Source organism: Saccostrea echinata, unplaced genomic scaffold, assembly GCF_033153115.1.
Source record: "Saccostrea echinata isolate AGI-Se365-2 ecotype Australia unplaced genomic scaffold, CSIRO_AGI_Sech_v1 ptg000001l, whole genome shotgun sequence".
In the NCBI taxonomy this organism is placed as follows: Eukaryota; Metazoa; Mollusca; class Bivalvia; order Ostreida; family Ostreidae; genus Saccostrea; species Saccostrea echinata.
This window is the reverse complement of record NW_026889750.1, coordinates 12,621,984-12,635,347: the sequence shown is the minus strand read 5'-3', so window position 1 is coordinate 12,635,347 and position 13,364 is coordinate 12,621,984. Positions and strand designations below refer to the sequence as shown.

The 13,364-nt window shown below is 32.2% G+C and overlaps 1 protein-coding gene across 2 annotated transcripts in view; it reads left to right on the top strand.

Annotated features, from left to right (window-relative positions):
* Positions 1–13,364, top strand: part of LOC133185471 (hepatic leukemia factor-like) — a 144,304-nt gene that overhangs the window by 11,912 nt on the left and 119,028 nt on the right. The gene's annotated exons all lie outside the window — the stretch shown is intronic.

Sequence of the window (13,364 nt, the reverse complement as noted above, 5' to 3'; positions counted from 1 at the left end):
AAAGATTTTTTATGTTAAATTCATGAAATTAAGGTTTAAAATAAAGGTGAATAACCGAAACGGAAAACTCGAAACTGAACCGAAAACAAATTTTGGAACCGTGACAGCCCTAATTAACATGAATATATAAATATACAGAGGCAAAATTCTAAATGTCTCTGAAAGGGGAGGTTTTCCCCGGGAAGGGTTTCTTTGAGGGTCATACTAATATAAAATGGGGATTGGATTTTTTGGGTGGGTTTCATTGTTTAAATAATGAAGGAATTGAATGAAGCGAATTGAATAACATGAGTATATACTGACACAAGTTCAATTTTCCTTTCTATAAAAAGCAAGTGAACCGAATCAATAATATATATCAGATATTAAGAGTGAATGGAATAACGAGTATATAGATAGTGAGGCAAGACTCTGACTTTTCATAGAAAGCGAATTAAATAACATGAGTATATACTAGTATATAAAGAAGCAACATTCTAAAAGTCTCTGAAAGGGGAGGTTTTCCCTGGAAAAGGGTTTCTCTGGGGGTCATACAGATAAAAAAATGGGGCTTGGATTTTTTTGGGGGTTTCATTCTTAAAATAATGAAGAAATTGAATAAAGCGAATTGAATAACATGAGTATATACTAACGTAAGTTCTGTTTTTCAATACAAATCAGGTAGGGAATTCATTAACACAAGTAAATATATAAAAATACAAACTTATTCCGTAAATTATACACATTCTTAGTGAACTTTGAAGTCAGTTATAAATTTGTAAGGATTCATTTATCAACACCAGTAGATATATATATATACTGACATAACTTTAAAAAATTCAGGACTGAGGTTGCAAATTTATAATACAGGTGCAAGTGAATTGCATTTTTCCCTAAAAGGGAAATATATATAAACTTGTCTTATATCTACATTAAATATTTTTTTCCACTGCTTCAACGAACGTCAACTTTGATCTATACATTTGAGCACACATCACTCACGTTAAACTTGCACTGTACGAGGCCTATGAAAACAATTGGGTGGTGAACGCCGTGAACACTCTTAACACCATACTGAATAATATGAAAGAAGGAACACAAATAATTTACATTTTAATAATAATTGTAATTAGTGTTTTTACCATATGCACTTCAATGCATTTGCTATTTATTTTGTATCTTTTAAATGATACAAACAGTTTGAACTGTTTGAACAGTAAAATCCCAACAAGCTATTTAATACTGCGTTTATTCCGTAAATGGCTTACAGATTAATATGTTAAGTCTTTATATTTCATCTAATACGAAATAAATAGCAAATGGATGATGTATCTGTTATTTTCTTTGAACATTAGAAGTCCAGCAAGATTAAAACATAAGTAACATTCCGTTTATTCAGTAAATGGCATCAATTGCATAACCCGTTATATAAAAATACGTACTTTACATATAAAATATTAGAAATAAATAATTTACGGATTAAAAAGCATATTTTGGTGTTTTTCCTTTTAATTCCTTCTCCATTAGTTCCCATTTATTCTGTTTGCAGTATTATATACTTAGATATATGTAAAAACAGCAAAAATTAGTACACCCTGAGCCTTGAACAGGTCTGATACAATCTCTTGATTTAGCTTCAGTAGTTGGCCATAATTTAGTTCCCAAAATGGCCGCCGATGTTTTCGTGAATCTTTTTGGCATGGTATTTTGTCTCCTAGTTTCCCAATACATTAAAAAATCTTATCGAATTTTGGTTTTAAATTTATTTTCCTAATTCTATTTCCGTTTTGTTTGTCGATAATTGTCTGCTAACAAAATGGGTCGCCGTGGAAAAGATTTGACACCGGAGGTGAGAAAAATCATCGTAAGTTTATCTGAGAAAGGTTATTCTGGCCATAAGATCTCGAAAATCACTGGAGTTAATCCGAGGACTGTAAATAAATTTATAAAACGAGTAAAAGAAAGGGGAAACAAAGAAAACCTTCCAAGAACTGGCAGGCGGAGAAAAACTGACAATAGAGCCGATCGTCGACTTTTTCGGATGGTACGGAACAACCGAAGGCAGACATTGGAAGACCTCACAGATAAATTTAACAACAATTCTCTTGAAAATATTTCTTCAAGGACTGTTAGAAGAAGATTGTTTGAAAATAATTATAAAAGGCATGTTGTATCTAAGAAAATCACGATAAGGAGAGAAAACAGATCTCGGCGGACCAGTTTTTGTAGACAGAAATTGTGTTGGACAGTTGAAAATAACTGGTCTAAAGTAATTTTTAGTGACGAAACAAAAGTGGTAATTGGAGAGGACAAAAAAATTTATGTGTGGAGAAAATCTAACGAACGTTTAATGGGAGAATGCACAGGAATGTTTAAGGACAGAGAGAAGCAAGGTACAATCTCTGCTATGTTCTGGGGCTGTATCACCTATAATGGTGTCGGAACAATAACACTTATAAATGGAAACATGAATTCCAATATTTATATTGAAACTTTGGATAGATATTTGTGGCCAGTGGTAACAAAAAACTTTGGAAATCACCCTTGGATATTCCAAGAAGATAATGCTCCTTGCCATGTATCAAGACAATGTAATGCCTGGAAAGCAGACAATAATATTCCCATTTTACCTTGGCCTGCACAAAGCCCAGATATGAACATAATAGAAAATGTATGGAGAGTTCTGAAAATCCGCATCAAATGCCGCATAAATGAAATTAACAACAAGACAGATCTTGAAAGAGTAGTGACTGAAATCTGGGCATAACTTCCTTTGCATTATATTAAAAGCCTATATCAAAGTATTCCAAAGAGAATCAGAGCTGTAATTAAAGCAAAAGGATACATAACAAAATACTAGTAATTTAAGGTAAGTGTGTGATGTTGTTTGCATGCTATTTAAGTTTTACATTACAACAGGCTAGCCCAACATTTAACGGCGGCGGCCATTTTGGGAACTAAATTATGGCCAAGTACTGTATATAGCTATGTTCAGGCCTGTAGAATGCAGGGGGCCTGGCCTTCCACTTTTTTTGTGAGTATAGTATTTTGCTGTAGTAAAATTTCATTTAGACACTGGTTTCCCCCCCCCCCCCCCCCTTTTTTTGTTGCTGTAAGGTTACGCACTGGCAAAATCCAGGATTCGGCAGTGTTTGGGCAGTTAAAGAGATTTTTTATGCCCCGCCATGAATATGGCCGGGGCATATAGTGTTTGTCATGTCCGTCTTCCGTCCTTCCGTCCTTCTGTCCTTCCGTCTGTCCTTCCGTCACACTTTGCGTTTAGCTCTGTTCAAAGCTCAGTTTCAAAGAAACTATCCAAGATATTTTTATCAAACTTCATATGCTGATAGATATTGATGAGGGCTATGCAACTGCATCAACATTTTTTGACCTTGACCTTTCCTTTGACCTTGACCTCACTTTTCTTAAATTAGTGTTTAGCTCAGTTTTAAAGATACCATTCAAGATAGTGTAATCAAACTTCATATGTTGATACATACTGATGTAAGCTATTCAATTGCATCAACATTTTTTTGACCTTGACCTTTCTTTTGACCTTGACCTCACTTTTCTTAAATTAATGTTTAGCTCTGTTTTAATGAAACCATTCATGATACTTTTAACAAACTTCATATGCTGATACATACTGATGAGAGCTATTCAACTGCATCAATATTTTTTACCTTGACCATTCCTTTGACCTTGACCTCACTTTTCTTAAATAAGTTTTTAGCTCAATTTTAAAGATACCATTCAAGATAGTGTTATCAAACTTCATATGCTGATACATACTGATGAGAGCTATTCAACTGCATCAACATTTTTTGACCTTGACCTTTCCTTTGACCTTGACCTCACTTTTCTTAAATTAGTGTCAAACTTCATATGCTGATACATACTGATGAGAGCTATTCAACTGCATCAATATTTTTTGACCTTGACCTTTCCTTTGACCTTGACCTCACTTTTCTTAAATTAGTGTTTAGCTCAGTTTTTTAAGAAACCATTCATAATATTTTCATCAAACTTCATATGCTAATACATACTGATGTAACCTTTTCAACTGCATCAACATTTTTTGACCTTGACCTTTCCTTTGACCTTGACCTCACTTTTCTTAAATTAGTGTCAAACTTCATATGCTGATACATACTGATGAGAGCTATTCAACTGCATCAATATTTTTTGACCTTGACCTTTCCTTTGACCTTGACCTCACTTTTCTTAAATTAGTGTTTAGCTCAGTTTTAAAGAAACCATTCATAATATTTTCATCAAACTTCATATGCTAATACATACTGATGTAACCTTTTCAACTACATCAACATTTTTTGATCTTGACCTTTCCGTTGATCTTGACCTCACTTTTCTTAAATTAGTTTCTGAATCAAACGTCATATGCTGATACATACTGATGTAAGCTATTCAACTGCAGCAATATTTTTTGACCTTGACCTTTCCTTTGACCTTGACCTCACTTTTCTCAATTTGTGTTAAAATGTTGCATTACTAATATACCCTTGGCGGGGCATTCATGTCCTATGGACATATTTCTAGTTTTAAAATGTTTGAACCCCCCCTTTGGACAATTTTTGTGTTACTAAATGTTTGTCAGATTTTTTTTTGGGGGGGGGGAGGGGAGTTGGCCCCCTCACTTTTGAAACCATTGCTACGGCTTGATATAGCTTTATTTAGCTATTCAGAATGGCTTGGTTTAGCTATTTTATCATATTCTTTTCTTAAATGTGTCATATTTTTCCATAATGTAAAAAAAATCCCAAATAGGTGCAGTGAAAGTTGAACTCTTCTAAAAACGATGCCAAAAAAAAAAATAAAAAAAAAATACTCCTCAAATTGTGCCTCCTTGATGAGACTGTAGTTTGTACTCTGAAGTTCAAAAAGTTTTAGACCTATATAAAGCAGTTGATTTTTGACCACTTGAATGAAATTAAAGAAGGTCAATCATGGTCAACAAGATAATTGATTGGTAATATTTCAGTACAATCAGTGGCATAGCGCCCTTTAAGCAACAATGCAAATGAATACACAGATTTTTCAACAAAAATAATTAATTTTTTTTTTCAAAAGATGTCAAATGTTCAATAGATCAAAATAAAATAGGTTTAAGAATGTAAAGAATTCTAGATTTATTTTATCCCTACATATAAACTAAAATATTTTCAGCTTTTATATAAGATCTTTGATGTAGTGTACTTCTCCTTTCATGTAATGATTTTAGTATTTCAAGGACGAATTTCAATTTACAAGCAATAGCAAATCATGAAATATGCTATTTACTAAACCCAAATTTTCTGCATTGTAATATAGTACTATAATTTCAAAACAATCGATAAGTAAAATGTAACAGTATTTTGTAGTTGAATATATGTAGAATTTAATTAGCATACATAATAGAAATGCTTTTGAAGAAAAGGATTTTGTGGAGCTGTATGTATTGTAAAAACTGGGCAAGTTTTTGTTAATGTTTAGTTGAACTATGGTGGAAAAAAATAAAATATTTCAAGGTAATTTTCTGATTTAAAACTGTTAAATTCCATGAGCTTCCAGGTGCTTCGCCTCAAGGCGGCCCCCAGACCCCTTGCCTTTTTTGAATACAGTAAATTTTTTGCTAGCTATGCCACTGACAATGTGAAGTAAACATACTTAGATATGTCTCACTGCACACAAGGATGAATAGTTCAATACAGTTACCAAAACTTTGGAACTATGTATCTTTTCCCCGAAAAGTTTCAAAAGCAGCAATGTTTAAACAATGTTTGATTCGGATAAAGATTGCTTTTTACGATGTCTATACTGCAAATCTGAGTAGTCACATACTTGCAACTTTTGTCTATTTCTTATGATTCAGAAACAAATGTTTGTGAAAAACTGTATTGGAATAGCTTTATAAACTATTTTGAACAGCTTTGTAAACATCTGTTTGGTTAATTCAAGCTACAGTACAGCTCACGAGTTTCTTCCACCCCACCGTGGAAAACACACGGTGGAAAATACCCCGTGTTACACCGTGTACACGGAGTTCCACCGTGTGCATATATTGTGATTACACCAAAGACGCACCGTGTCACACCGTGGACATTACCGTTTCATCGTGTGACCTTCCGTGTTCCACCGTGCAAAAAAATTACGGAAGAAAATGGTTTGTTTATAAAAATAATTTTAGAATTGAAACCATAGGTATGTTGGTTTAATTGCTAGAAAGAAATAGTAAATGAAAAATTATTTAATTCAAACAGCTCACTATCACACATGTAAGGTCATAACATAACAGCGGCGTTCAGTGTAGACTTTGGTCCACCGTTGATGGTATACATGTATATATCAATTGAATCAATTTATTTTGATTTCTGTTGAATTCATATTTCATATTCATTTGAAAACAAAAACAACTACATGATTGTGCAAATTAATATATTTCTGACGTATGCTATAAGTGCGCAGGTACAAATCCAAGTACAAGTACATTGTCTTTGAACTTAATAATTATTCAATGCCAAACATAGATACGGATCGATAATTTTAGTTGTTATTTTCTCTGTGAAATAATATGGTATTAAAGGTATTGACAGTAAAGGCATTTACAAATAATACCTACATGTATGATATCAGATAACTAATTTAGCATCATCTGATCACTACATCGTAAATAATAATAGTGAAAAAAAAATGTCTAGTCAGTATATTATGATATTCATACGGTATATGAATAAAGTCTTATTTTGCAGAAATAAAATAAAAAGTGTAGACCACTTATCAATGAAGATACTAAGTTGCTACATGTGAGGAAGAAAAAGTACATGTACATGCAAGAAAAAAACAAAACAAAACACGTAGCATTCACTAAAAAATCTTATACGCAGTTTGGTAGTCGTACAATCGGCAAATTCACATGAAAATCAAGCAGTTGTATGCATCCATTGATTAAACTTGACATCAAAAGACATAAATGTAAAAAAAAATTCAATGTTTGAACGTTTATTTCTGTCGAATATGTAAAGTGTCAGTATTTCTATCTCGGTATTTTTTTTTTATTACTACTTAATCTTTTACGATCAGTACGAAAAGTAAAAAAAAAAAATCGCTTGAACTGCCAATGCAGCATTTTAAAAATTCTATTACAAATTATATACTATTCACTTTTTTCGTAATAATTAAAAATTATTTTGAATTCCATATTTTATAATGTTAAGATACGAGAGAGAGAGAGAGAGAGATTTTTTACTTTCAGGTTCATCCTTCTGTTCTTTTTTTTCTCATATACATATAATGTATCTCTCTTATTATTTTAAAGAAAACATAGTTCACCTCCAGTTTTTATTAATCGAAACGAAATAGAATCGGTGCAATTTAGGTACAAGTTCAACACATCACACACGGAATCCATGTGCTCTACCTGTCAATCAAATACCGGATATCGATGAATTGCAGAAACTTCTCGTGTATGTATGGAGTCGCTCCTTGGCTAATATATTTCACACCTGTTCAGAAGAAAAATATATTGGGACATTCAGTTGCTATGGCCCTTGGGACATTATTCACATGTTGAAACTCTAGATGAGTGTATACTATACACCTCAACTGGCTTCGAAACTTACATGTACACGTGTCGGGAAGTTAATTGGAACTTGAAAAATAAACAACTATTTATTTAATTGTTTATAGAATTTTTAGTACAGCAACATATTTTTTTTTAAAAAAAGTTACAGTTACAAACGAATATTATTCAACTGTATCTAGATTATATAAAGTCGTTATATACTGTAACATAACTTACATGTACACTGTAAAAAATAAGTGTTTTAAAAATAAACACCAAATTGCCACAGATAATAAACACTTTAATACGTTTAAAATTTAAACACTTCGTGAAGTGTTTAAGAAATAAACACGTTAGAATGTTTAAATTCTAAACACATGATGTTTAATATTTAAACACTTCCTTCTCATTCTGTTTAAATACCAAACACTTCAAAAACACAAACCGTTTAAAGATTAAACACTGAATAAACACAAGGAGTTTACTAAATAAACACCGTACGTGTTTAAAATTTAAACATTTCATGTTTTATTAATAAACACGTTCAACCTAAACACTTAAACACTTAAACATGTTTATTCGATGCAACAGATAATAATCACTTAAACATGTTTATACGTCATTTTTTAAACACTTCAACGTGTTTAATTTACAAAATAAATAAACACTTAAACGTGTTTATAAGTTTTCAACATTTTTATTTGAAACAAACATACAACAGTACAAAACACACTGTGCTTGATGATGAACATGTACATAAAGCTTAATTAATAAATGATTTAATGTTGAATAGAGATTCAAACTTTATAAACAAGTATAACATTTATCAACACGTTTTGGTAACACATACATGTAGATACATAATTCAATTCAAGTTGAAAGATAGAATTACCAAAAAAAAAAAAAAAACTAGCTTGAACATGTAAAACCTGCATGTGAACTAAAATTCAATAAAATTGGTGGCGGGGGGTTGAAATAGGAAAATCGCTTAATAAAATGATTTTGAAATATTATTTTTCAGGAATAAAATTTTTAAACTTTATTTTAAAAAAAGAGACAGGGCGTCCATTACATCTTTTTTAATAAAACAAATAAATTCATAATTGAATATAACGCACAAAGACTGAAAATATTATTTATTTTCTGGGTACGGGATATATACATTGTGTATGTATTGCAGTTAATAAAACCAGTTGTACTTGTATAATTTTACTTTCACTAATATTCAGAGTTTTAACCAAATGAAAATTTTCAGTTTTTGCCTGTAAACGACTAATTCATTAAATATTCTTGCAACCTCACAAGAGCTGCCGGGGTATCACTCACTAAATTTCATATAATATTCTAACCGAGTTAAACAGTCTCCTCTACTTGTGTGTAAAATTCAGGTTCTTCTGCCACGGATGATGATCTCCAGTTTTCCATTCTCCAAAATTTTATTCAACCTTAGTATTTCTAATTCCTTTTTCTTATCAGAAATATCCTGAAAAATAGATAGATAAAAAATATTCACTATGCAAATTCAGAAAATTATCTGTAAAAGAATACAATGAGATTAAAAAAAATTGTTATCCTTCACGCCAATCTTAATTAATAATATAACACATACTGAGAAACAAGTTTGAAATAAAAATCTGCAATACAAATAAATCATATAAGCATACAAATAGTGTATACACTAAAAAATTAAATATTAATGTACCTGCAGGAGCAGCCCAACAGCAACAATTAAGAGAAGGGGGAGGGGGGCTACCCAAGGCATTTTCTATCATGTAAACAACATTCCCCCAAAATGTAAAGTCTCCTTAAAGAATACATGCGCGGGCAGGGGATGAAAAGTGTTGTTGTTAACGCTTATGTGTTAAGTTATGTATGGTCAGCAAATAATCATAATAATGCGTGATAGGGAGCATAAATTTTATCAAGGGCAGGTAATTGGATTACATTTACTTAAATTTCATGTTACTGGGAGACCCAAAACTAGTGTAGGCTAGGAAACAATGATGTTTGTGTTTGTGTGTGTGTGAGGGTGTGTGTGAAGGGGGGGACCCTTTTTCTTTGAAATGCCCTTTAAACTCACCTCTCAAGGTTGAGTGTGATCTTCGTTTAAAATCACTTTCCTTTATCAAGTAATGTATTCTTCTCAGGATTCACAATAAAAGATGAACGTCCCTGCAAATTAATTAGATATCGCAATATAAAGACTACAAATATTTTATGCCGACCTCTGCACATAGCCGCATTTGCACTCAGACGATATGCCTAACAATCCTGCATTTCGTAAATGAAAAGCAGTATAAATCTCTAATGTATTAAGCATTCAATTTTTTCAGATTTCATATAAAGAAATGTATAAATACCTCCTGTTTCCTTGTTAGATATGGTGTTTTTGCCAGTATATGCGTGATTCTGCATCTTCTGCGTTCAAATGGCATGTTATGACATAATCAATTGCGTCATTTTCTATCATGACGCATTAAACACAGGTGTTTAATTTGCAATTTCTATATATATACCATGTGTTTAATTTTTAAATATATGATGGTTAAGAAATGAACACTCGTGTTAAACACCGGTGATTAAAATATTGATAAAATTATAAAAGTCATCATAATATATGTTTCTCTTTCCCCTTTAACAGTTTGTGAAATTTATGAATTTTTGGCACAAAATTACCGTAAATTAATGTTAATTGTAATTGCTTTTGGTATGATCTAAAGTCAACGTATTGCCTGGCTATTCGTATTTTTTCTGTGTCAAAAAATATCTACTACTATGTACGGAATTACTTCATAAATTAAGAAATTGTACAAATGGCAAATGCACACAGCAATACTGAGAAGCAACACCTAATTTATTTTTTTGATTTGATGCATATGAACATTGCGTGTTTAAAATGGATGATTAAACACCCTACTTATTGAACACCAATTTAAATAGTCGTGTTTATATGTTAAACGCTAATGTTTTGTATTTAAACCCACCATGTTTAATTGTAAAACACGACTGTTTAAAAATTAAACACAAGTTAAACATCATTTTTTACAGTGTACTGGTAAAATGAAGAAAAAAGAAATCATAACTCTCCATGTTGTAAAATTGTCTCTCTTTCGTTGATTTTATAATTTATCATTAAAATGCTATTTTTGAAAAGGATTAGAATAAATTCTTAAAAAGGACAGGTAATACAATAAATAGGCATATATAAATATTGATCTTTTTTTAACATGTCTGTGTAGAAATTATCCATAAAACTTGTTATGAAAAGGGGGGGGGCTGTTATTAAACGTAGGAAGAGCACATATACAGTATGCTTGCTTTTATTTAATGGTTTGAAAAATCTCCGCTAGGTACTAGTAAAATATAAAATCTTCAATCTAGTTTTTCATATCTCCTATGCATATGCTTAGTTAGGCAGTGAACCTATTAACAATTATAGCAGACTTTTTTTTCATACACGTTACGGAAGAAAACTGTTTGGCTTTTTACATCATTGTTTAACATAGAACATATTGCAGAAATATCATTTTCATTGAATAGTATCATTGGAAATTTTTTCCATTATCGACGTCATTGACAATTGTTGAGCATAATTATAATGTTTTACATCTCATCGTTTACATATTGTGATTATTCTTGGCGACAAGTTTTGTGAAAAATGTTGTGCCCATAATGCTTCGATCTGTACACAAAATACAAGATAAATATTAAGGTTTATATTTTACACATAATTCTGAACAATTACAAACAGACACAGATGAAAAAGTGTGGCATCTTCAATACCTGAATATCAACATTTCATATTTTTTGATGGACTGGGCAGAGATTTACTCATTACACAGAGATTACATCGGGTCTCATCTCAATATGGGTTCCATTACGGGACGGAAATTTAAGTCAATCTTTTCATAACTTTTTTTTTCATCCGATTAAAATAAAACTAAACAATGTATTTTCTGTGTCGTATTTTGATGTAGTAATTATTAACTTATACAACAGTTTCTACAGTCATTTATAATTTTAAAAAAAGTACGTCGGATAAGATAATCAATTGACAATTCCACATGGATTTCCTGAGCATTGTGCAAATGCAGAATATTCCTTTCTAATTTTTTTTAAAATTTAGGTTTAGATTTTGTTTTACAAACAAAATAATCTTTAAGAAGATAACTTCGAAATAACACAAGATTGCTGACTGCATGGTAAAATTCTGTCTTTGTTAAATTCATTGACACGTCAGTACAATATCGAAAGTAGGAAAATGCACGCTGCGGATGATATGCATTTCAATGATTTTTTATTCTAAAATCTTCAATGAATTATTTAAAGTCATTTCAAACCACTTAACGTTGATTAACCAGCACGGAGTTCCACGGAGCAAACGCAACGTGTCCCACCGTGTTTACACCGTGTCGCACCGTGTGCCAGCTTAGCGCTGAAAACGAAACATCAAAGACACCGACATTTTTCAAAGTCCACGCAAAAGCGTGGACCAAGGGTCCACCGTGGCCGGTGTTTTCCGGAAGATACTCGTGAGCTGTACTGTAAATAGTTTAATTAAGAGATTGTGCTGGACCTGTTTTGGCCAAAACAATTTCTGGAGATAAGTTGTTCCACTCCTTGATAGTACAAGGGAAGTATGAGTACTTCTGGTTGTCACCCTTAAGTGATGGTGTACTTGCAACTTTATTTTGTAAAACAATGCAGTTACTGCAGTAACTTTGCATTACAATTCACATGAAAATGACAAACTAAGCAAGATGCTAATCCATTTCTAATTCAACCACAGCCAAAATTTTCAATTTCATGATCAACTCAGCGCCCCTACTAGAACCAAAATCAGGATGGGATAATCGTAATAAAGAATCATAATCAGCTGTAGTTGATTACAGACAACTGTGTAATCATGAGAAATAGGTATTAAGTCAGACATCTTTCTGATTACAACTAATTGTAATGTAATCGATTACTCTGAAAAAAATGTAATCTTGATTACTTTTTAGTTTTTACTTTTCTGATCAAAGAGTGTCTGGCGTCCATCTTTCCCTCGTCTTCTGTTATGTGTTATGTTTTATATAAAACCAAATCTGATATAGTTTAAAATCTTTATTTGCCTTTTGAGAACTACTCAGCTAACTACACAGCTATACACATCATCAATGCTAATCAGTTATGTACAAATAATGCATACACAGTGAACATTTGCATAAGATAAAATGTTCAAACATATGAGTGGCCGATGGCCTTGAGCATGTTGTGGCCGATGGCCTTGTGTGATTGGCCAATCGCCTAGTATGATTGGCCGATGGCCTTGTGTAGTTGACCGATGGCCTTGTATGATTGGCCGATGGCCTTGTAACTGAAGTAGGCTGATGGCGCTGTGCATGTGTTTGCGGCAGATGGCCTTGTAGAAATCGAATGAACCATATATGCTGAAAATGCAATTTCTTTGGGGTTGTATAACACATAACATAAATATTCATGTGCATAGTTGCCAACTCACCGGATTTCGTCGGGTTACACCCGATTTTTCGACCCTTAACCCGATGTGTGAAATGCCATGTGTGAAATGAAAATATATGTGAAATGCCCTGTGTGAACTCATGCAACATATAAACGGAAGTAGTTCTCTGCGATCAAATTAAGGTGGTGGTGGGGAGGAGGTGGTTTGGAGGAACCGTGCTAGAGAGACAAAGCAAAACTTGAGGAGTAATTTGATTGGCTATTACAATCACGTGACATCGGTAAACCATGTGCTAAGTAATTTGATATCTATTATTTAAACTATATTTAATTACATTAAAATAATTTTATATAAAACCAAATC